The 23,794-nt window shown below is 35.9% G+C and overlaps 1 long non-coding RNA gene across 1 annotated transcript in view; it reads right to left on the bottom strand.

Moving 5' to 3' along the window:
- LOC135316653 (uncharacterized) overlaps nucleotides 1–23,422 on the bottom strand; it is a 28,931-nt gene extending 5,509 nt beyond the window's left edge. Inside the window, exons 1-3 of the long non-coding RNA XR_010375901.1 lie at nucleotides 22,470–23,422; nucleotides 1,112–1,229; nucleotides 258–388 (exon numbers count right to left, since the gene is read on the bottom strand). This is a non-coding gene — a long non-coding RNA (uncharacterized LOC135316653). The remainder of the gene's footprint in view (nucleotides 1–257; nucleotides 389–1,111; nucleotides 1,230–22,469) is intronic.
- Nucleotides 23,423–23,794: the final 372 nt, after the last annotated feature.

Raw genomic sequence — 23,794 nt, 5'->3', positions numbered from 1 at the left:
TTTGACTTCAGCTCTAACAAAAAGAATATCATGAGCCAATACTGCAAAAATTACAAGTAAAAGCAAGGGCATAAGTGAACACAGCCAATGGTAGCAAGACATGTCTAATCCTGGAAATGTGTCAATGAAATTTTATTTGCTGCCTTGACCGGAAGAAATCCACTCAACATAATCTCATAATTTCCCAGACAGTCAAAAGATAACTTGTTCATTTAAGTTATGTTCCTCCTTTCTCCCCAAGAGTCTATGGAACTTACATTGGGGATTTTCGGTGCCGTTAAATCCTCTTATGTCACATAACCCTCTCTTTCACTGAGAACACAGACAACTAATGAGAGTTGCTTCACCATCACTCACTTGGAGCCTCAGTTGATATCAGAATGGCTTTCTGAAAAATAACAAGGGTCTTGTAAAACGGAGACAGAAATTAGGGGTCCCAGGTACTTCGCTAAGGCTGTAAGAATATAATGGAATGAACATGAAATGCTGCAAGTGAAAATCTTCCTCCTGAAGCAGAGGGCTTCATGAGCAAGAAAAAACTTCTAATCTTGTGATGATGACCCTTCAGAACATACCACAAAGCATGCTTTGGTGAACTAAAATTAAATGTCTGGGGAACGTCCAGGCTAGGAGTCCTGTGCTGGATTAAGTATTTTGTTAATGAGTACATTTCATGACTGCAAATATTTTATTAAAAAAAAATTATTTTAGAGTTAACAAAATTGGAACAATTATGTGAAATCTGTGCCTGGAGGCAGAGTTCAAGGAAGAAAGACAATAACAGTGTATGAGATCAAGTCATGAATTAACTGAAAGTCCAAGGAACCTGACAGACCGCACCTAAGGCAGATATGCCCAATGTCCTCACAAGACCACCCTCCATTATCTCTGAAAATCTATGAAGATTGGAAGATATTTCTTACAAATAGAACAAAGCAAATGTTCACAGTCAACTTCAGAAGGCCAGAAGGTCAATCTGGGCAACTACAGGCCAGACAGTCCCAATTTCATTCCTGAAAAACTCATTGTACATGAGTGAGTATCCTTGAAGCCCAGGAAGGAGAAGGTGACTGGGAACAGTCAACATGGGTTTATCAAAGTTATATTGTACCTGACCAACTTGACTGCCTTCTATGATAAAATGACTGGATGTGTAGGTGAGAAGATAGGAGTGCATGTCCAATACCTTGACTTCAGCAATGTTTTTGACACTCTCTCCCATAAGATTCCTGTGGAAAAAATTAGGATATTACAGTGGTTAAGTGAACAATTAGATGGGTAATAATATATTTTGGTGGTTGGACCCAGATGATAATGGGTTGTACTCTACCAAGATGCTTCTAACAAAAGTCATACTACAGGAGTTTATCCTGGGTCCTCTTATGTTTAAAGCCTTCATCAGCAAACTAAAAGATGTAATGGAGAGCATGCCCATCAGGTTTGCAGATGACATCAAACTGAGGTGATCAGTTGATATGCTTGAGGGCAGGGTTGCGATTCAGATGGACCAACGAGGCTGGAGGAATGGAGCAGCTCTGTGGAAAAGGTTCTGGGGTGGTGATAGGAATATCTATCACAGTGTGCCCAGATGTCGTGGTTTGGCCCAGTCAGCAACTAAGCACCACACAGCCACCTGGTCGCTCACTCCCCCCTCGGTGGGATGGGGGAGAGAAATGGAAGAGTAAAAGTGAGAAGACTTGTGGGTTGAGATAAAGACAGTTTAATAGTAAAGCAAAAGCCACACATGCAAGCAAAGCAAAACAGGGAATTCATTCACCACTTCCCATGGGCAGGCAGGTGCTCAGCCATCTCCAGGAAAGCAGGGCTCCATCACACATAATGGTTGCTTGGGGAGACAAATGCCATCACTCCAAACGTCCCCTCTTCCTCCTTCTTCCCTCAGCTTTATATGCTGAGCATGACGCCATACGGTGTGGGATATACCTTTGGTCAGTTGGGATCAGCTGTCCTGGCTGTGCCCCCTCCCAGCTTCTTGTGCCCCTGGCAGAGCATGGGAAGCTGAAAAAGTCCTTGACTAGTGTAAGCACTGCTCAGCAACAACTAAAACATTTCCACGTTATCAACACTGTTTTTAGCACAAATCCTAAACATAGCCCTATACTAGCTACTAGGAAGAAAATTAACTCTGTCCCAGTTGAAACTAGGACACTGGGCAGCTCTGGGAACATACAAATGGGGCACAGCCCATACATAAAACAAGGAAAAGGACTGCGACCCTCATTAGATCACATCTACTACAAATGTTAGAAGAATTATGTATTAACAAAGAGATGTATGGACGGAAAAATCCTGTAAAGTCAGAAATCTGATTATCATGTTTGTAACAGAAAAATACAATTGTGGGCACTTGTAACAGTATATCTTTCAGATTAAGTATAGATAATTTCACCCTGGTTTCTCAAGGATTGAGAAGAGTAATTTCCAATAGAATTTACTTCAAAATTAAGAATAGTACTTGCTGCTGTAAATAATAAAACACATGATTCATAAACACTTACTGAGACGATATAGAAATATATTTTGTTACAGAGCCTTAACAACGAAAGGGTCTTTAAGCAGTCACGTAGTCTATTCTCCCACTAGCAAGCAGATGAATTAAACTTAAAAAATTCCTGACAGATATTTTTCTAAGCTGTTCTTGAAATTCTTTTGTTCCACAGCCTCCTCTAAACCATTTATTCTAATGTTGCATTAGTGGTTTCCTGTAGGTGAAGCTAGGTGTCCTTTGCTTCAGTTTGACTACCACTTCTTTTCCTATCTCAAATGCTACAAGATGGTTTTGAGCTAACAGTGTAACAAACCTTTTAAAAAAGCACCACACTTCTAGGAAGCAACAGAAAAGACAGATGGGGGCGGGGGGAAACACTTCTATATTCATAACACTCTAAAAAATAGAGTGAAGACTTCATAAAGAATGTAATGCACAGTTTTGGTTACCTACATTAACGAACTTAAATTGAAACAGGTTCAGCAAAATGCCAAAATAATTACAGTAATGGAAAACCAAGCTTATGAAAAGAGGTTAAAGGACTTGACTTGTTTATATGAGGAGTCATTCAATTTTGCTAAGCTAAACGTTTGGGGCTTTGGAAGAAGTGAGAAAGAACTAATTAAATTGAAAGATAATGCTTGTGCAAAGCAAACAGCTACAAATTGATTATGAATATATTTCCAGACACAATAAGAAAAAAATATTTACAATCATGAAGTAAATTTTCAGATAAGCCTATATGCAGGACTGTGGGGACAATCAGTTTAATTGCTCTCGGCTAGTATTTGCTAAAATACTATCTGGGCTACAACAAAAGAAGTGTGTCCACCAGGTTGAGGCGGGTGATTCTGCCCCTCTACCCCGCTCTGGTGAGACCCCACCTGCAGTGCTGCGTCCAGCTCTGGAGCCCTCAGCACAGGAAAGACAAGAGTGGGTCCAGAGGAGGGCCTGGATCAATAATGATTAGGGGACGGAACACCTTTCCTGTGAGAAAGGGCTGAGAGTGTTGGGGGTGTTCCACCTGGAGAAGAGAAGGCTCTGGAGAGACCTTATTGTGACCTTTCAGTACTTCAGTGGGGCTTATAAGAAAGATGGGGACAGACTTTAACAGGGCCTACTGCGATAGGACTAAGGGTAATGGTTTTAAACTAAAAGAGGCTACATTTAGACTAGATATAAGGAAGAAGTTTTTTACAATGAGGGTGGTGAAACACTGGCGTTACAGTCATGTAACAGTTTTTACTGTTATAATTAATATTAATTTTTTGTTTAACTTATTATTAACATATAATAACATATCATACTATGTTTTGATTGTTAAATCAAATAAATAAAAAAGAAATTATATTTCTATATAAACATAAATGCGATAATATAATATATTGTATACACATATACAAAACATAATTAACATATAACACAAAAATGTTAAAATTAATATTGAATATTTTTTTAAAAGATTGTTACATCCACAATGGTGGAACAGGTTGCCCAGAGAGGTGGTAGATGCCTCATCCCTGCAAATATTCAAGGTCAGGTCGGACGGGGCTCTGAGCAACCTGATCTAGTTGAAGATGTCCCTGCTTATCACAGGAGGGGTTGAACTGGATGACATTTAAAGGTCCCTTCCAACCCAAACCATTCTATAATTGTATGATTTTATGAAAGTTTATGGAGAAGATTTTGATGATCGTAGAATTATAAAGTTCAGATAAGCATCTTTTGATATCAAACCTGAATGTAGCCAAAATAAATATTTTTATTTTAACGATTGTATATGTTTTGTCTCCATCATTTTGTGTGACTTTCTTGTTTCAACAATTCCAATAATTACCATAGGAAACAGAAGGGTTTTTTTGCAGATTCATTTCTGGGGTCCTTTTTGCCTTAATAGGCAAGTGTAAGGATGCATTGTTATTAACAGTGCACTGATTCTCCTAAGGTTCTCCATTTGCTTGCAACATCTCTTGCTGATAACTAACCAATCCCAAATATGAAGTCAAATCAAGAAAGACCCTTCCCTACCCCAAGAACAACTACAAGGTTATTTAGATAGTTCTTGAGATATTATTTATTTGGTGTTGATAAATGATTTGGTTTGTTTTCTTGCATACCTGAATAATATATGATATTATGACAGGATCATTCACATATTTATATAAATTAATTTCCTGTTGATGTAGAGATATAGGAAATCAACAGCGGTCTTGACCCCTCCTGTTCTATGCAATGTATTTGATGTTGTTGCTTGCAATGCATTTCTTAAATTTCTTATGGGCTAGAGGAAAACTTTTAGCACTTTGTGATTTGTAGAATTTGTTTTATGTTCCTTCTGTCCTAATGGTTTTTTCTTTCACAATTTCCTGTGATTATGAGGATTTAGATGAATGAAAGTAGGGGGGAAAGGAGGTGAAATCTGAATTCCCACATGCTAATGTTCTCAAATCTTGGTTTGACATAATCTCAGATTCTCAAAAAACTGTGGTTCATCTAGACCAATTTAGTCACTTTCAGAAAAAAACTTTGGTGTCACTGCTGGCTCAACATGGGTATGTGACATACTTCAATAGCTGAAATTGCCTGATCTAAGGAAATAAAATGGGTTGTGAATATATAATTAGTTCATACTCTATATCTGAACTGTAGTGATTAATCTTAGAAAAAATATAAATCTGTTTGTCTGACTCAAGGGCTAGAAACTAATAAAAGGAACTAAACTTCTAGCATTACATTTTCAATAACTGTAGTATCACTTAGCTAGTCCTTTTTTGTTAATGCGCATTTTTTAGCAACACCCAGTTGCTAATGATAGGGGATCCTGTGAGACATGTTACCAAACAAAAAAAAAAAAAAATTACTATCTTTGTCAGAGATAGAAAAATTAATATTTGAAGTCTTTGTTTTGGAGATAGACCTTCCTGGTAAGATTTATTAAACTGGATGGAGTTAGATTTGTTTGCTTGCTTGTTTTTAAGAACTCCAGTCGAGAACAAAACTGGAATATTCTTTCAAACATCATATAAAGTCTCTATTTAATATGTAAGCCCTTAGAAATTAATATTTTGGATTGTATATACAAAGCTTTGCACTGATTTTTTTTTTAACATTATTCATTTAGAAATGTGAACACCTACTTAGCTAATTTTAAAGGCACCAATTTTAAAGGCTAGACAGAAAAAAGAAAGGCTTCAGTTCTACTATTTCAATAGAAAACAGGTCACAATATAATGTCACATGTAAGCCTACACTATCTCAAAATATGCCGTCAGAAATTGATATTTTATCACAGTAATCTGTCTTCACCAGGAAATATGAATAACATCATGTAGAGCTGAACCTTCATTGATGAGCCAATCAAGAGGCTAGTACTTAGCAGTTCTTTCAATTTTCTTTGGTTGGCTCTGAATGAGGCTGAAATTGCCCACAATATATATTTTTAATCAGGAAGAAAATGAGTCTCATGCCGTTTGAATTAACATATGGAAAATTCCATTGTTTAATTGAAAGCAGGACTTGAGATTTTGAGATCTATTATTAATGTCTGCTTCCTTTGTATTTGATAACAAACACCATTAAATGCTTACATTATTGGTTTTTTTTATTAATGAATGCTGGACTGGAATAATAGTAGCAAATGCAGTAGTTACCACCATCTAATACTCTTCAGTAACTCTAAAATGATAAAACTATACCTGTTCTTACTGGAAAGCTGAGAAATTATAAACTGTAAAAATAACAATTAATTTCAAAATTATAATGAACCATACTAGACATAACAATAAATAAATCTTGTTTTTAAAAAAAAAGCAAAATTAGAGAAAGTCCTTTAAAACTTCACTGCTAGATATCTGAACTTATTCTTTAGCCTGTGATATAATCTTTTCTATCTTACTATTAGAAATCTCCATACAGTCCTCGTCACTCTTATGGTAATCCTTATTTGGTTCAGAATCAGAAAGAAATGTTCAATTATATTATTGCAGATATTCATGTAGACCTCCACTGTTTGGGTTTATTTTTTAAGTGATTAGTACTACATTTATTTTTATTTATTTATTTATTCATTATGTAGGATGCCTAGAGGTACACGTAATTCTACAGGACTTTTTATCCTATAACCCATTCCAAGGAATTAAATAGATTCAAATCCTGAAAAAAATAGTTTCATAGCTATCGTAACATTATCCAAGGAGTATTGTAGTCCCTACACACTTCCCACTCACAGTTCACAAGAAACAGGACGTACATGTAAGGAATAAAATATTTAAATGACACCAGCCTCCACATTCTCTTTTCATCCAGGAATGACAGGATTTGATCTTGGGGGCGGGGGGGCCGGGGTGTCCCTTGTGCATATGAAAGATAGGACTTCTTTTTTATTTTACATTTTTTTAAATGTTCTTTAAAAAAAATCATTTTTTTCTCATAACAAAAGTTATGTTCAGCAGACAAGATCTGCGATCTTGAGATATGTCCATTAGTATTACATTTTCCAACGCATTAACTCATAACAGTCACCAAGGAGCCCTCATATTGGTAGAAGGGTTCAGGGAATAGGAGTGTGAGAACAGAGTGAAAAAGGAAAAAAAAAAAAAAAAGAAACAAGATGAAAATTTTCTTTGGAAAGTCACAGGAGCCAAAAAGGAAGAGGCTGTGCACAGCAGATTTTCCTATCCAGAAATATTAGTACTAAAATACTTATTTTGTTCTGCTGCAAAAATAAATCCATCCCCTAATGAAGGACCATTTAGTTCTGCATGACTCAGAGAAACCTCGTTTTTATCACAGGTTAAATTCTGCAGTTGTCTGAAATTTAGATTAATCAGAGGTTTATGCTAAGTTAATACATTACCAGAGCGTAACTGTGAGATCATAGGCAAATGACAGTAAAACCAAACAAAAATAAATTAATCTCATAATTGTAGAGAGATAACACATTTCATGTATTAACATATTAGTATGATACCCTTTAATATGAAGGGAAGATGTAATAGATTATGACCTCCTGGAAACAGATGATTGAGTCATAAAAGGAGAAAAAGATAACACAACTTTCAAAGTCCCAGTAAGAATTATCTTCCAAGGTTTAGTTAACCAGCCAACGTATCTATAACAGTTGTATAAGAATAAGCACCTAGTATGAGAGACCGCTTATCTGAAAGTAATAGACCACTCTCAGGATGGTAGGTTCAGAGGACAGATTACTAGGCATTATGAAAAATTAATTTTTAATCATTAATCTTTCCAGCAAGGCAAGTTATGTATTTTATATTTACAAAAAGCAAGAAAAGCTTATCTACCTTTGAATACAACTATTTCTAGGGTATCACAGGAATTTATGTAAAGCAAACAACTTAAGAAGTACCTCATTTTAACAGAAATAAAAGCAATCAAAAATAAGCCAGCTATCAAAAATGTGTCCTGGCTTTATAGAATCATGACAGCGCTTCTCCCATGAAAGCTTGTAGGTCTTTCAGGATATAGTATGGTGCCAGATGTTAAAATTTATCCAAGAATCTCTGGAGTCAAAAAAGCAATTATACTTTATCCTTCATCTCTCCTGTTTCAGAATCTCATTACTAGAGTTTACAGAAATGTTTGTGCTGTAAATATTACAGGTGTTACTTTAGGAAAAAGTTTTGATTGCAGAAAAGTTTTTTCAGAGATGTGAAATTGCTTTGATACGTACAAACACAGGCATAAATAGTATATGTAGTAGAAAACAAAATTAACATTTTACTTATGTCTCTGAATTGTTTGCTGATATTAAGCTTAGTGTTTACTACAGTTTTAATGTTCTTCCATTACAAATCTCCCCAAAGCCTCTGTCTCACAGACGTTTATGTTTGTGCCTAACTTCTTTGAATAAGGTCATTCCTTTAGCAAAATTGGGATGATAAAATCAGGTACTACTGAACAGATTAAATTCTTGCACATTTGTGTTTGAATGCAGTTTCTGCTAAACCTGGTCAGTTACTCAAAGATGTAGTATGGTCCATAGGCCAGAGAACTAAACATGGTGCCCCTCCAGAAGCAATATGACTTCTGAGAATGGTTTATGAGATTACCTATTTGCATTATGCCTCCAGAGAGCCCTTTATTTAAGAGCAGCAAAGAGAAACTTGATAAATTCTAATTTTGTTCATGAGAAATTAGTACATTAGAAATCCATTTTATGTCTTCAAAATTGATCTTGTTGGTTCTACACTATCATATTAAGAGACTATACTCATAACTCACTACTGCTCTTCTGCCCACTCTATTTCATGTTAACCCATCTGAGAAAACACCTTAATCTATGTATTGCTTTCAGATTTCATCTAAAACTGTAATTCAAACCACATCTAATTATATAAGCAAGAATATTTGAATAAGCTAGATGCCTGGTGAGCAAGTTGAAGACCTAAGATTTTCTAAGAGAATTAGTCTGTCCTGACAGTCATAAAAATCCAGATGACACCAACCTCCAGTCCCCTCCCGCACTTTCCTGTGCTGCCATATTATTGCAGTTCCATGACTTCAGCTTCATAGCTCCATATTTGAAATGCCTTTTCCAAAGGCTGCTGAGTGCTGCTCAAGTATAAACTTTCAGTACTGGTCTGAAAGCATTAACTATTCAAAAGTGGTTAAGTGGTCCAAAAGTGCTAACCTTTTAGTGATCTATGCTAAGATCACCTCACCTCCAAGCAGTATAGACTCCACAACATGTGCTGTAATGGGTTTGTGAATTTATGCTCATATGAGGTGTGGTTAAAGTTTGTGCATCTAGATTGCCACACAATTACCTGGTAGAGTATAAATAATCATAAAGCAATGAGAATGACAGCATATCTGTTCTAAATAACCATGTAAAGAACAAGCGATTGCACTCTCTGAGTAAGAATGCACGTATGGTAAGTCCACTGAATCCTCGCTTGGGTAAATACCAATAGGTTTTAGTGGTAAGGAGAGTGGTTTTGTTTCACTACATGGTTAGGTGGAAAAGCAAAGACCATCTTATACTTCATTACTTTACTAGAAAGCAATGCTACTTGAAACACACATTTTGTATGTAACTGTTTCTGCAGCAGTTGCTAAGTTCTTTGACTTGTTTTGCACTAGACGAACTAATATATAAAGAATTAATCTTTTTTTACTTGCATAATTAGCTACATTTTGGATCTTCTGGTTTATTAAGAGGAAACACTAGTAGTACATGAAGCTGATATAAGTTCACTGATATAATTCTGCTTGAGATGGATGGTTTTCTGACTACTTTAGAAATCAAAGAAAAGGTTTTCTGTGAAGGATCTACATCCTTTTTCGGTTTATTTTTCGGTTGGTAGGTAATTTGACAAACCCCTCCAGACAATAAAGATCTACTAGATCATCTAAAACATCATGGGTAAGATTAGCTTCCTAGCAAGACAGTTGAAGAGCAACACAATATAAATGTATAAGTCGATAGCAAAAGCTGTCTATATGCAGTCATTATGTCTAAGCCAGTGGAGATCTAATTAAAAGAACACAGAAAGATATTTTGTTGTCCAGGAGTCAATATCTAGATTTTATCAGATTAATGGTTTTCTAGCTACCAGTTATAATTTGACTACAGTCTGAGCTTAGTGGGTTTCCCATAGGTATGTAGTGCCACTCAGGATGTATATAGGTATTTGAGATACTTAAACAGGACTAGCAGACATAAAATATGTGGGAAACCTGTGCTTTTCTGAAAGCTGTTATGAGGTCAAGGTGGGATAGCTCACACCATCTAAACTGGCCCTGAAGACCACCAGAGATGTTCATTGACTTTGATGAGAGATAAACAAGAATGACACGTAGAAATCTATACTGCAGACATGGGAAATTAGGTGACTGCATCTGGATCTAACTGACCCAAAATGTAATTTTACCCTAAGATATTTTCTGAAAACCCATCCTTCTAGTCACATTGTCACTCATGTGACTCTGTAATGGGCCTCTTTGGGAAGCTGACACAGCTTTTTATCCTGCTTTCTTTACCCCTTTCTTTTTACTGGGATAGTTACCACCTATCCCAGTAGCACTGCAAGGTCAGAGGTGGAATGAGAGGACAGGAAGATGGAAGCTGTGATGATCCAACCAATCACGTACAGGTTAGCTGATTCAATGTATTGCTATACTTGAAAGAAGGCTGTTAGACTAACCCAGACATCTTACAGAATTGCATCAGATCTCTTCCAAGACACACAGCTTCTCTCAGATCCACTTTCTGTCTTTCCTCATCTTTGACTTTGGACTCCTCACTCCCAGGGTTTCATTTGGCCTCATGACCAGGGAGGAGGTTTCCAATGTTTTGGCTACCAATGAGCAAAAATATGGTTTAATAAGTGTATGCCCATCTATGCATCCCTTTGTCCCACTATGGAAAATTAATATCTTTTTCCTCTTGTAGTTCATGTGTCCTCAAACTCCTCCTCTTAGTTAAACACACTTAAGGTCCAATAGCCATCTTAATTTGAATTCAATTTGAAAATTGTTATAGAAGGCCTAGAGAGTAAAAAATATATAGGCCTATAGAAGGCCTATATGAGTAAAAAATTAATAGTGTTATGCAAAACCTGATTTTTTAAGCTATTTGATGAAGGAAGGTTGTTTAGTTTAAGCATGGTTTTGCACTGCATCACTCCAAAAATTATTTTTTTCACACTCATTATTTCCCTATTCCACTAAATACAATTCTCATTATATCTTAGAGACTTTTAGTATTCTATTTCAAGAAGAAACAGATATTTAACTAAACTTAATCAAAATGAAATTTTAAAGTTTGTAAGTATCGTAATAAATGTTTTTCTACTTTTCTTCAGTTATTTTTATTTGTAAATATTTTTCAAAATTTATCAAAGCTCAGTAATATATTTTGTATTCCAAATTCTGCTCTCCAATATAGATCGGACTCAAAAATTTTACATATCGTATAGGAACTGCTGCATGAATTTCTATTAGCGCTTATGGTACTGTTTTACATGAGCTAAAAATCATGGCCCCATTTTCTAATATCGAAAACTTTTGCCATCCCAATGGTAAAATAATAATACACTTTTGTACAGGAATCTGGGAAATCTTCTGGAAGATGAGATTTATTTCTTAAGAGATATAGAGTTAACTAGAACCATGTCATTGAGAAAGAGCATGGTTTTCAGGATTAAGGCAGTTCAGGTAACATGTCCCTGAATACTCCCCTTGAATGACAATTTTTTTAATGAGTTCTACTATTGCAGAGGTGACAGCTGGTAAATCTGAGAGCAAGCAAGAAGCAAGAGAATTGAAATTATATCAGAACTCCTGGATCAGTTAAGATCAGCAAAAGAGGTGAAAGATTTTATGGACAGGTGAGAGACTTTATATACAACTAGAACTTGAGAGAGCTAAATTCAAAACTTTTAAATAAACCACATAATTTCTGCACCAGTGCTTGCATTGAGAAGAGTGTAACAATGCTATATTCCTCTCTCACAACTTTTTTCTTTAAACTGGAAGAATTAGAGTCTGTCTTACAAAGTCTTTGTTCAATGTCTATAACAACACCACCTTTGGCTTTCTTTGTGATTGTATGCATTATTGACATACAAATACTGCAACTGGAACTTTAGTATAGGAGTTTGACTATCAGATATTTATTTTTTGCATATACTTTTTTCTCAGATGAAAAATTAATGTTCTTGTTTTCAGAGTATCACTGTTTTTATTAAATTTTGTACCCAAATATTTCAAAGACACAAAAGTGGGGGAAAAGTCTAGGTCACAGGAAACGTGATTTATAAAGCAATAGTTTACTATTTGTTTCACACTTGTTAGACATCATCTCCTGAGTAATTCTCTGCACATGCCCACTGTTCCTCCAAGATACTTATGGCACATTGAAGAAAAGGTCACAGCAAGAAAATCTGAGGTGTATGAAAGAAGTTACATTTGAAACCTGGCTTCACAATGAACTATAGGGGGTTTTTTAATGGTAGTATAAGGACAATTAAGTTTTTAATTAACAACTTTACAGTTATAGCTGAGAAACCCTCTTATTAGATTCCTTTTTCAGGTGCTTGTAACTTTGCAAAAGAAAAGCTCTTCGGGGTAAACATGTCCTCAGTTCGTGTCCTTTTTCAGTTATTTCATTTTCTTGATAATAATTTTCTATTAACAGTACACTGAACTGTTAGCAGGTTACATATCCTCCCAGCGCTTTTTATTTCCCTTTCACATTTTTCCTAGATGGCTGCAGTTATGCATTTTGGGCAGCACTGAGCATCACATATTAAAATGTAATAAGTACTGGTTAGCTTAACACTGTGTCTCTCAGCTAACCTACCAACTTACCCTATCTCATCGTTGCTACTTTTATGTGCACTTATTACCATTAATCAGTCACTAGGGGTCCTATTACTACCCGCTAGTCACTGGATTAGCAACTAGTTGCTCAAACATAAGCTCTAAGATCCATCTTAGACATCCAATAGTATCCTGCCTGGCCTTTACCTGTTGCTCAGGACATAGGTTTTCTATAGAACCTGTGTTATATGAGCTACACAGTTGTCTCAAATATCCTACCCTTAAACAGTACTAACTACCTACATATGGTCTTCTGACTCATGTACTCCATATCTAGTCAGCCAAGTAATTTCCAGACTGAACAAGCCCAACTCTCCCAGCTTCTCAGCCTTTCCTCATGAGGCAAGCGCTCCAGCCCTCCACTGCCTTGGTGGCCATCCTCTGAGCTCACTTCATTTTGTAGGTATCTTTCCTGTACTGGGGAGACCAGAACTGGGCACATTATTCCATATATTGTCTCTGCTTAGTAGAGGAGAATAATCAATTCCCTCGATATACAGGTGACTGTCCTTTTAATACAGCCCATGGTGCTGTTAGCCCTCACTGCTGAGAGAATGCACTGTTCACTCAAGGTCAGTTTGCACTTTTCAGCAAACCTGCTCCCAAGTTAGTCAGTCCCCATCCCAACTACTGTAAAAGTTTAGTCCATCCCAGGTGCAGAACTTAACAAAGATAAGTGAAGTTTAATAATTTAAAATGTTTCTGTTGGCCCATTCCTCCAGCTTGATGAGTTCCCTTTGAATGGTGGCCCTGCCCTCAAGTGTATTGCCTGTGTCTCCTAGTACAGTGCCATCTGCAAACTTGATGAGGATATCTATATTTCATACCCCACAAGGTCCTTCATAAGGATATTAAACACCATAGATCCAAGCACTCCCGAGGAACTCCACTTGTAACTGACCTTCAGGTAGAGGGTGAACCATTAATCACTCCACTTGAACCACAACAATCCAATAAGTTTTTCACCTGATTTTTTCACCTACTTAGTAGCCCACCTAGTTAGACCATAACAACCCAGCTTAGATAGAAAGAAGCTTTTACAGATCATGCTAACGTCAAGGCAGATGATATTGGCTGCTCTCCCCTCATACACAATCACCTTAGAGTTCAATTTAGAGTCTATCTCAAACCAAACCTCACTTGTCATGTTCTTCACACTATAGGCATGTGTGTAACAAGTTGTGCCTTTACAGAATCCAAGAAAGCAATGACAGCCAGTTTGAAAATAAGACATTGTTTCACAGTGGGTACTATTAATATTATTATAATTTCTTCTTTTCAAAATTGATCAATCCATTCATTTATATATCTGAGCTTTGAATCAGACTTCAGAACATACATACATACATACTCAAAAGTAACCTTCATAAAGGATCAGTTCTTCATAATGCAAATTGTCTAACCCTAGAGGTTCAAAACTGAATTTTAAGCAGTAGGCCAAATTAATCTTTAATGTAATTTCACTGATGTCAGTATGCATAACATCAACTATTAATTTGACCTAATTTATTAGGAAGACTTTGGGCAGATTGTAAATGCTTCTGAGTTTGCACTTTGTATAAACATGCATTATGTATGATCATGAAGCTGAGTGATTTTTATTTGTGGCCACAGCCACTTGGTTAAAATCGACACATTTGTCCTTAAAAAAAAAAAAAAAAGAAATATTTGATTCATCGTGATTCCATATCAGGAGAGCACTTAAAAATACAGTTCAGGCTGAAGACATGCTTAAATATTTGACTCTGTTGGGGTCAATGATTGTTTGGTGTCTGTACTGTCTAACATTTTTAAAAAATTTACTATCAGATCCACAAGTAAAGAAATGCTAACCTAAAAAGGTGAAATTCACCAAAACACAAAGCGTATTCACGTATCTTCTCACAAATATGGGTAAATATTAACTATTCTACCTGGGGATTACTTGCAATTTTATTCATGAAAGGGTGCTATAAAAATAGTCTTCTAGGAAAAATAAAGAAGAAAATGTGACATTCTGGTTGCATAATTCTGAGTGAATATAAGAGCAAGCTTAAGTAACAAATAAATGCTGAAATGTCTCAGAGAGTACTACAACAACAACGACATCCAATTTTAGCTTCTCTCCAAAGATATTGACATGGCTTTAGGCAAAAACCTGAAGTATCAGGCAGATGGATATCAAGTATTTTCTGCGGTCCCACTGTGATCTCTCTCCTTTTTCTTCACCGATGCATGAGACTATAGCTTCCACCTCCTCCTCTTTCATTAGCCAAAACAGGTTACTGCACTAATCCTGTACCACTAAAGACTTTTGTGCCTCAATTAAGACTAACTTTGAGTTTCACTAAGTTGAGTCCTATTTCTGAAAGCCTGAACTTTTCTCAAAATTCATGATTATTTAGTAATTTCTTTTTTTTTTTAGGTCAGTCTTCCCATCCTCAGAACCCTTAACTGTTGTGACAGTAGAGGGCAGTGGGCTTTTTAAATTTTGTATACTCAAGGATAAAAAAGCTGCCATTGTTATGAGAAAAAACAATAAACTGGCTGCCTTTTCTGTAATTCACTGATAAATTTATATATTGAAGTTTGGCATTTTTGTCTGCTACCAAATGAAGTCCTTGATCTCTAAAGTCCTATATATTTTTCACAGCAATTTCTAGCTATTGGTACCGTCTAGATTACACAGCATTTTTCTGGATTTTCTAACATATGCCACAAGTTTGTAACTCATTTACCTTCCCACACTCATTTTGCTTTCTGAGAATATCTAGGATCCACAGGATTCACAGAAGACATAATAAATTGCCAGTCTTATTTTAGATATGAAACTATACAGAACAATTTTCAGAGACTGTTTCTTAAAGCACAGTTGCCAGCAGTTCCAGGAGAAGCAGTTCTGCATTCACAGTGGACATTAGTCAGTGTCTCAGCTGAATTTACAGGATTTAATGCAGATGAACATCACAGCTCATCATCTCCTATATCATAAAGTTCACATTGTATGTCATAAATGATGAGAATTGGTAGTTAAAGAATTTTTAACCTCCCTGGTGATAAACACAGCTTTGAAGTTGAAGGGTTGGAGTTGGTTTTCATTTCTTACTGATGAGGTGTTCTGTCTTCTAATTGAAAAAAACAAAGTAGGCAGTTTCGTCTGATTTTCAGGGAGACAATATTAAGTCACCACTGTCATATCTTCTCAAGTCACAACTCTCATATTCTCAAATTTAAACTGGCATTCACACTGCTTGTAAGACTGGATGCACACAAGGGAGAAAGCAATTTTATGGCAGCTGCAGGTGCAATACATGATACTCTTGTGTCTCTGTTACTCTGGACAGGAAAAGTTATTCAACATTGTCACTCTGGTAAAACAGAAAGCTGCAGAAAAATATTAACTTTCTTTGTTCAATATTTATTATTCTTTCAACCGTCTTGAAATAGAAACTGTAAACACTTTGATGAATGGCCTGAAAGATCATCTAGTTTTGTTGCTGCTTCAAAACCTACCACTGTGTCTTTAGCTGTATGATATTTTGTATCCCCTTCTAGGAGGTGCTCTTTCATGACTCAAAACAAATACCTGCTCTAAAAGAAAAAATACATTTGACTATTAATTATCCCAGTCTTCCTGTCTGTTGGATTAATGCACTGTTATTTCAATTTCATGTTAAAATCAGTAGAAAGACAGTATATATGCATAGTGATAATCTTGGACCTTGAACAGAAACGTAAACTTAGGGCATCTTAACACTGTTATGAGCAGGCCAGAACCAATGACTCAGGCCCTAACTTGTCTTGCATTTAAACTGTCAGACTGGCTCTCCTAATTATGCTTTCAAAGCCCAGTACTCCCTCTAGGACAGTGGTGTGCCAGTATAATGCTAAAACTCCTTGTACTTTTAAGGTGGCTTCACCTAAGGCTACTCTATTTCAGCTGCCTCCTGTCTGGGACCTCTAGTCTCAGGCTGCTTTTCTTTTAATGTTTCTCCAGCTTCTTGCTTCTTGGTGATAAAAATACCATGTCAGTCCTGATTTGTCACTTCACAAGCTGTGTAATAGGTACTAAAACACTGAAAACCCCAGAAGTCTCCATAGAGTTAGAAGATAGAAAAAACTTGAAAATTAGCAATAATGTCCACATTTCCCAAGGCAAAGACAGCAAAAATTAACATTTTGCTGAATGATAGGATAGCCTTTCAAACAAATTTTTCCCTTACTACCACTACTTCTGAACACAGCTGGTTCCACACCTGAACCTTTGAATTCAGCTTAGCAATCTGTTATCACAGCAATTAGTTCAAAAGCAGCATTTGGCAAATGCCAATTCCTCAGCAGCAAAAAAACATCATTTATTGGTTCATACTACACAGTCAGCAACGTTCACAGGGATTTTACAACATATCTGTCATCTTTCTGTTGTCCTGTAGGGAGTCAGCACTAAAAGAAAACTTTGACATGGAATATCAGTAGGTATATTTTTATTTTGTATTATGTCTTAGAAGAGGAAATTGAGTTACTGCTACATCAGTGATGTCTGGTAAGTTTCCAGTTCTGAACTAACTTAGACCTTTTTTCCCGCATAATATTTCATTAAGTCTGAGTCCTGTAACCAGACAGAAAGAAAATGGTTACTATCTTTTGGTTAAGTAGTTCAGTGTAATTACTATCGCTAGTATTTAAAAAAGACAATGACAGAAAACCTAATCTGAACAGAGGGTTTCTACCTTTTATCCTGATTTCAGTGAAAACATTAAGATTATAACCTCACAGGCCTCATGAAACCTGATTTGACTGATTGACTTTTTTTAAATGCTGCTTTTTTTTACCTTTCCAAAATTTAAAATTTTTACAGTTTATTCACTTTTTATATACAGAATGCAAGATATCTAGCATGAGACCTGTCAAACCCAAAGCATTCAAAGGAAACAAATGGCTACAACTAGCTGCACCCATTCTTTAAAGAAGGAAAATATTGGATAGAAGTCTTCAGAATTAAATAGAAGAAAACTTATGACATCAGAGTTATGCCAGGAAAAAATTTATCCTTAACAAATTATATGTCATGATTAGGGTCTCGGTAATTTCATGGGGTTTTTTCCATGCTGTTGAATATTCAAGTATGGTGTGTTTGTTTGTTTTGGTGGGGTTTTTTAAGCTGAAACAAATAGGGAGGTATTTATAACCATCTGACTGTATTTCAGATGCTGGCATTGCTGTAGAATTTTGACATCCTTTTCTGTATTTACACATAGGTCAGATCCAGTGCAATTCTCAGTCGCATTTGTAACAATCTTTCTTGTCATAACTGTACTACCTTGTGTTCTTGGTAACAGCCTTTTGTGGAGAAATTATAAATGATATGCATGTGATTGTGATGCTCATGTTTGCCTCAGCACACACACCAAAATGTTGATTCCTATTTTAAGGCAGACCATACCAAAATTCCCAGTCACAGAGAATGCACTATGATCTTGGTAAGTTGTTCTTCTCATTATCTTCATTGTTAAAGGGGAGAATAGAATGGTCCTGTTTTGAAACTGCCTGGCTTTAGTACAGCATACCTTGGTTTATGTTCCAGTTTCATAGATTAAAAGCTCCTATCACCACCTCCATCTATTTTTCTGTCTAAAGATATTAAAATTCTCAACAACTGACTACAGGATATTTTCTTTTCTGAACACAGGCAACCTTCGCCTACAGCAAATGGTATTTCCACCCTGATTGACTTAATTCAGTCCAAGGACTGTAGCATGCTTTAGGTTTACAGGTTTTTGGTCGCCATAGCAGGCCATGTGCAATCATGTTTTTAGAATTCAATTCTCAAGTATGTGTCACTTCCCATTGCTTCTATAATTGATGTGCTACCATAAATTAAGATGTCTTCATATCTTATGGTAACCTTTCTGTAATGCCACGCCGGCGTTGTGTTTCCTTATGCAAAGTATGTAACTTTTGCTTGACAGATTGTCCTACTGAATCCGTAAACTTCGTGGCCATTCTGAAACCCTGTCGCTATAAACTTAGACTATAATTACTAATGTGACTAGAAAAAGTAGCTTATTCTGGCTAAAATATCTTACTCTGATGAGAAGACATAGTCTTACACATAAATTGCCAAAATCTTTCCCTAAAGAAATGAAACCGTTGAAGAAGAAAAAAACACTCTTTGTCTTCTTAAGCATGCCATAACAGTGGTCACTGGATACAAATTTATGGGCTTAAATTTAAAATACGTGTTAATATACAATACTATTGAACATGTAACATTGCATGACTTCTTTGTTGTTGAAATGGGGAAAAGAGGTCAATGTTGCAAAGAAAAGAGAAAAAAGGAACAGCAACAGCAGATGAACATCACACTGCTGGAATAAAATATGGAAATCTAGACTCTACTGGCCTTTTTATTTCAATGACATTTAAATTGGCAATAAATATTTTTTATAGTATACATCAGGGACAAGAGAATTTTTAAAACTGATTCAGATTTTTTAGTAAAGAAGGGCGGTAAAACTATACAAAAGCTAAATAGTATTTGATTAATATTTCTTTCTTTTATTTCCAGTCTTAAGGGTGTACTCAGAGTTTAAAATTCATAACAAGTTTTCCTCTTTTACAGTAGATCAGCATGGACACTAAGAAAACAACCGCTTTCAACAGACGTTAAATTAGATTAGTAGCTCTTCATTGTTTTAAAATAATGGCTTGCAAGTCAGTCTTAGACACCAATGACAGTTGACAGAAGAGAGAGTAGAGTACTCCACAAGCTCCAGAGAAAAGACACTGGCAAAATTACAAGCTCAGGCAACTTGACATGGATGTTGAGCAAAATCACAGGAAGGATGATATGGTCTACATATCCCTCTGGAATTAAACATGAGAAGCATTATTAATGTCAACTTCATGACATCTTGGAGAAACAATCTTGCCAACACACTAGGCATTCTTATTGAAGAAGATTACACATTTGATTGACAATGGTATTGATCATTCAAGGCTTGTTCTCTTTCCTATGTGGGAGGCATTTTGTTTGAGAATAAGTTAGATATGCTACTAAAGACAAGGTCAGACTAGATTATCAGAAAAGTATTAAAAAGTAGTTTTGCAGCCTTGAAAGAAAGTATGTCAATACAATATCACTGCTGCCAGTGTATTTAATTTTTTAAAATTTTTCTTCACCTTTTTAGTTTGTCAATAAAAACCGTAACACATTCCTACAAATCTTGCTCTGCTTAGGCCTATTTTAAACCATCATTGTCTATGCTCAACATTATTTTTTTCCTTATATTCATTCAACAATAAACTTACTGCTTTCAGTTCTTCACATATTTAGGAAACTTTAATAACAACTATAGAAGTTTCAGTATGAAGTTTCAGTACCATAATTTCTAACTGTACAATACTAGAAATATGCCTAATAATTATTTTATCCTATAGATCGTTTATTTGGTGCTATTTCATTACTAAATATTTGTACTGCAGCAGCTGTCATACAATATACTGATTACTTCAAATAGAAATGCAGATTATGCATAACAAAGTTTTGGGGAAAGCAGAACAAACATTTTTATTTTAGGAATACTTATTTCTCATTTTAGGAAATGAGGCAATTTTTAGTCTTGTGTGTGATAAATATTGTACTTCTTGAGTCTATAAAGAAAAAAAAATCAATGAAAAGAAAAAATCTCAAGACCGATTTCAGCATGGGAACTCAACTCCTGAATGAGTTTAATCTAAGGGCAACCTTTAGTAGTTTGGAATAACTGTGATCTAGTATTTCAGTTACTTTATCTCTGCAAAGTATACACATAAAGAACCTTGTAATCTACTCATTCTGAACTCTTACTATGTACTAGATGCTATTACATAGTACCTATGAAGCTAAAATTGGCAGCAGCAACTAGTATTTTTGTACACAACATTCCAAAAAGTCACAATATTGGCATTGGTTTTGGAAGCAGCTTCCTCCTGAAATACATAGACATGCATTATAATGACTTACTAAACTGATTTTCCTGAGAAAAAGATTACTTAAGGTATCTGTTCCTGTATTAATTTCACTTTTAATAAAACCAGGTGATATTTATCTGACCTTATAGTATCTGACCTCACAGTATCTACAAAGCTAAAACTGGCAGCAGCAACCAGTATCTCCAGTATAATGTATATCTTGTTCATTACATATTGTACACAATTTCTTAAAACAATTTTGAAAGGTTATAAATAATATTGGTTGTCATAAGATTCAGTGCAGCAGAACACCACACTGTACTGTTTAAAAAGCCTAATAGTGGTAAAAAAGAGATTACATATATCCCATTTTCTTAAATCCCATGTCATACATGAAAAGCTGAGGATGGTACGGTCAGAATGAGAAAATAAGCTCCCTGTCGTAAATCCTAACAATGAAAAAAAATTTAAATTATAAGCTAACATATGTAGGGTCCCAGAGTTCCATGACAGCACTCTCTGATATTACTGAACCACTTTCTGCGTGCTAGCCACAATATTAACAGGAGGTGTTGGGAATGGAAGACCCTGTGCCAAAGTATTTCAGCTTGTATAATGTATCTAAACTGTTAAAATAGTTTTGAAAATAAATTGGTTACATATTCTCGTATGCCTATTCAATGTTAAAAAGACCTACTGAAAGACAATCATGTGTCCACTCTCTGGATGAGATTATAATTGGAAATGGATCTATGACAAAACATTAGACTCAAATATTCAACCTCAGGGCTGACCAGAAGATGAACTGGTACAAGTCCTACATTTTGTTTCTAACCGCTCCTCATACAGAAACATGCTGAGACAAATCAAACTCTTTTATAAAAATCTCTGATCTAAAACCGTGCCTAGTTTCTCTTTGGGATTCAAAAGCACAGTTGTATGTCTTGGATACACCTCTAATTGCAGGTTTAAATGTTTAAAAAGAATACTTTGGCATCGTTTTAAGCTTTTACAGAAACCTTTAACCCTGATTATGTAAAGCTTCTAGTTTCTTGTCTTTCTGTTAAAGAAAAAAATGTATTAGAATATTAGACCTTGTTATATTTCACTTCCTAATGCACTGTAGCATGCTGCATTGCACAAACTGTGATAAGACTGACCTTTTGCATTAATCCATAACATTTTCTAATAAGGTAACATGCAAAGTGTTCCACTTGTTGGAGTCTCACATCAGAGTCACCCTGGATATCTGATGCTGCACAACTTCGAGGCAGACCAGATTGGAAAAATCCACTGCTTATTCTTAGCAACCAGTTCAGAAAGTATATAAATTTTAAAATTATATAGAACAAAAGCTCTTCAAAGACAAGGTTGTTAAAATACATAAAAATGGTATGAAAATATGTGTGGCAGATTATACAATAGAATTGAACAAGTTTTGATTTAATATAGCTATCAGTCAGTAAAAAAATCAAGGCTTCAGTAAGACAATCAGTTTGTGACTATTTAAAATTCCTAAACACTTAACAGTAGATCCATGAATGCTGACTGAGGTTTAGTATTGCAACTTTTAGATGCCTTCCAGTAGTGGAATCTTGAACTCAAATTTAGCTAGCCATGTTATAAACCAAATTAAGATTCACAGTGAAAGAGCTGGGAAACTCGAGGTTCATGTACTCACGGACGCATCAGGCATAACATGCTAATTCTGCCTCTGCTGTCCAGCCTGGCTGCCCATAAGTCAGCTCCAGCCCAGAAAGCATTGACAGGATATGATGGGGGCTCACAGCTACCAAAGTTACTACCACTGGAAGCTACAGCATGAAGGTGGTACAACTCTGACCAGAGTCAGTTTCTATATCAGAGCAAAGGTGAAGCATAGATCTGCAACACCAACCGGTCAACGAACAACCTAAGGATAGGATCCATTCTGTGAAGCCTACCTAACTGACTGGATGTTGCCTTCAGCAGAAAATGCCAAGAGTTTAAGTCTTACCCTTACAAGGAAATATAGACCATAATTCCAAATTGATCACAAATATTTCTGCTGAACAGTATTATTTTGATAACTGTATAGCTTAGTTTCCAATTAACTTGATGGAATTTGTAATCATCCTGCCTAAGTGATTAATTATGTCATATTTCATTCTTGTTTATTTGACGTGGTTTAACCCCAGCCAGCAAATAAAGACTATACAGCCGCTCGCTTATTCCCCCCTCATTGGGACTGGGGGAACTGGAAGGTGAAAAGTGAGAAAACTGTGGGTTGAGATAAAAGCAGTTTAATAATTGAAATAAAATGTAATAATAATAATCATAGTATTAGTGATAGTAATGAAGGAAAACAACAAAAGAGAGAGTGAGGAAAAAAAAAACAGGAAAAAAAAGAGATGCAACAGCTCCCCACCCACCGACCGATGCCCAGCCAGTCCCTGAGCAGCAGTTGCTGGCCCCTGGCCAACTCTCCCCAGCTTATATACAAGCATGATGTCATATAGTATGGAATACCCCTTCGTCCAGTGTGGGTCAGCTGTCCTGCCTATAATCCCTCCCAGCTTCTTGTGCACCTCCTTGCTGGCAGAGTAGGGGAAGCTCAAGGAAAAGCACTTAATGTAAGCACTGCTTAGCAGCAACTAAAACATCAGTGTGTTATCACATTTTTCTCATGCTAAATCCAAAGCACAGCACTATACCAGCTACTAGGAGGAAAAATAACTCTATCCCAGCTGAAACTAGGACATTATTATAGTTCATAACATTTATAAAAAGTACATTTAAGTAATCTTTTCTGTCAGTAATGAATTGGGCACAGACTTAGGGAGACCACCCAAGAGAATCAGCAGTTCTACCTGAGATGCTAGGCATTACTTTTTATTCAGCCCACTAGTTCTCGCATTCATCACCCTGTAGCACTGCCAACCATTAAAATTTGCATTTCTAATGTTAGCTAAAGGAGCAAATGGAAGCCAAACAGGAAGTAAAAAAGACTAGATTCAAAATTTATTC

Source organism: Phalacrocorax carbo, chromosome 1 (assembly GCF_963921805.1).
Source record: "Phalacrocorax carbo chromosome 1, bPhaCar2.1, whole genome shotgun sequence".
Classification (NCBI taxonomy): domain Eukaryota; kingdom Metazoa; phylum Chordata; class Aves; order Suliformes; family Phalacrocoracidae; genus Phalacrocorax; species Phalacrocorax carbo.
The sequence above is the reverse complement of the archived record's forward strand: the minus strand, read 5'-3'. Positions and strand labels throughout refer to the sequence as shown.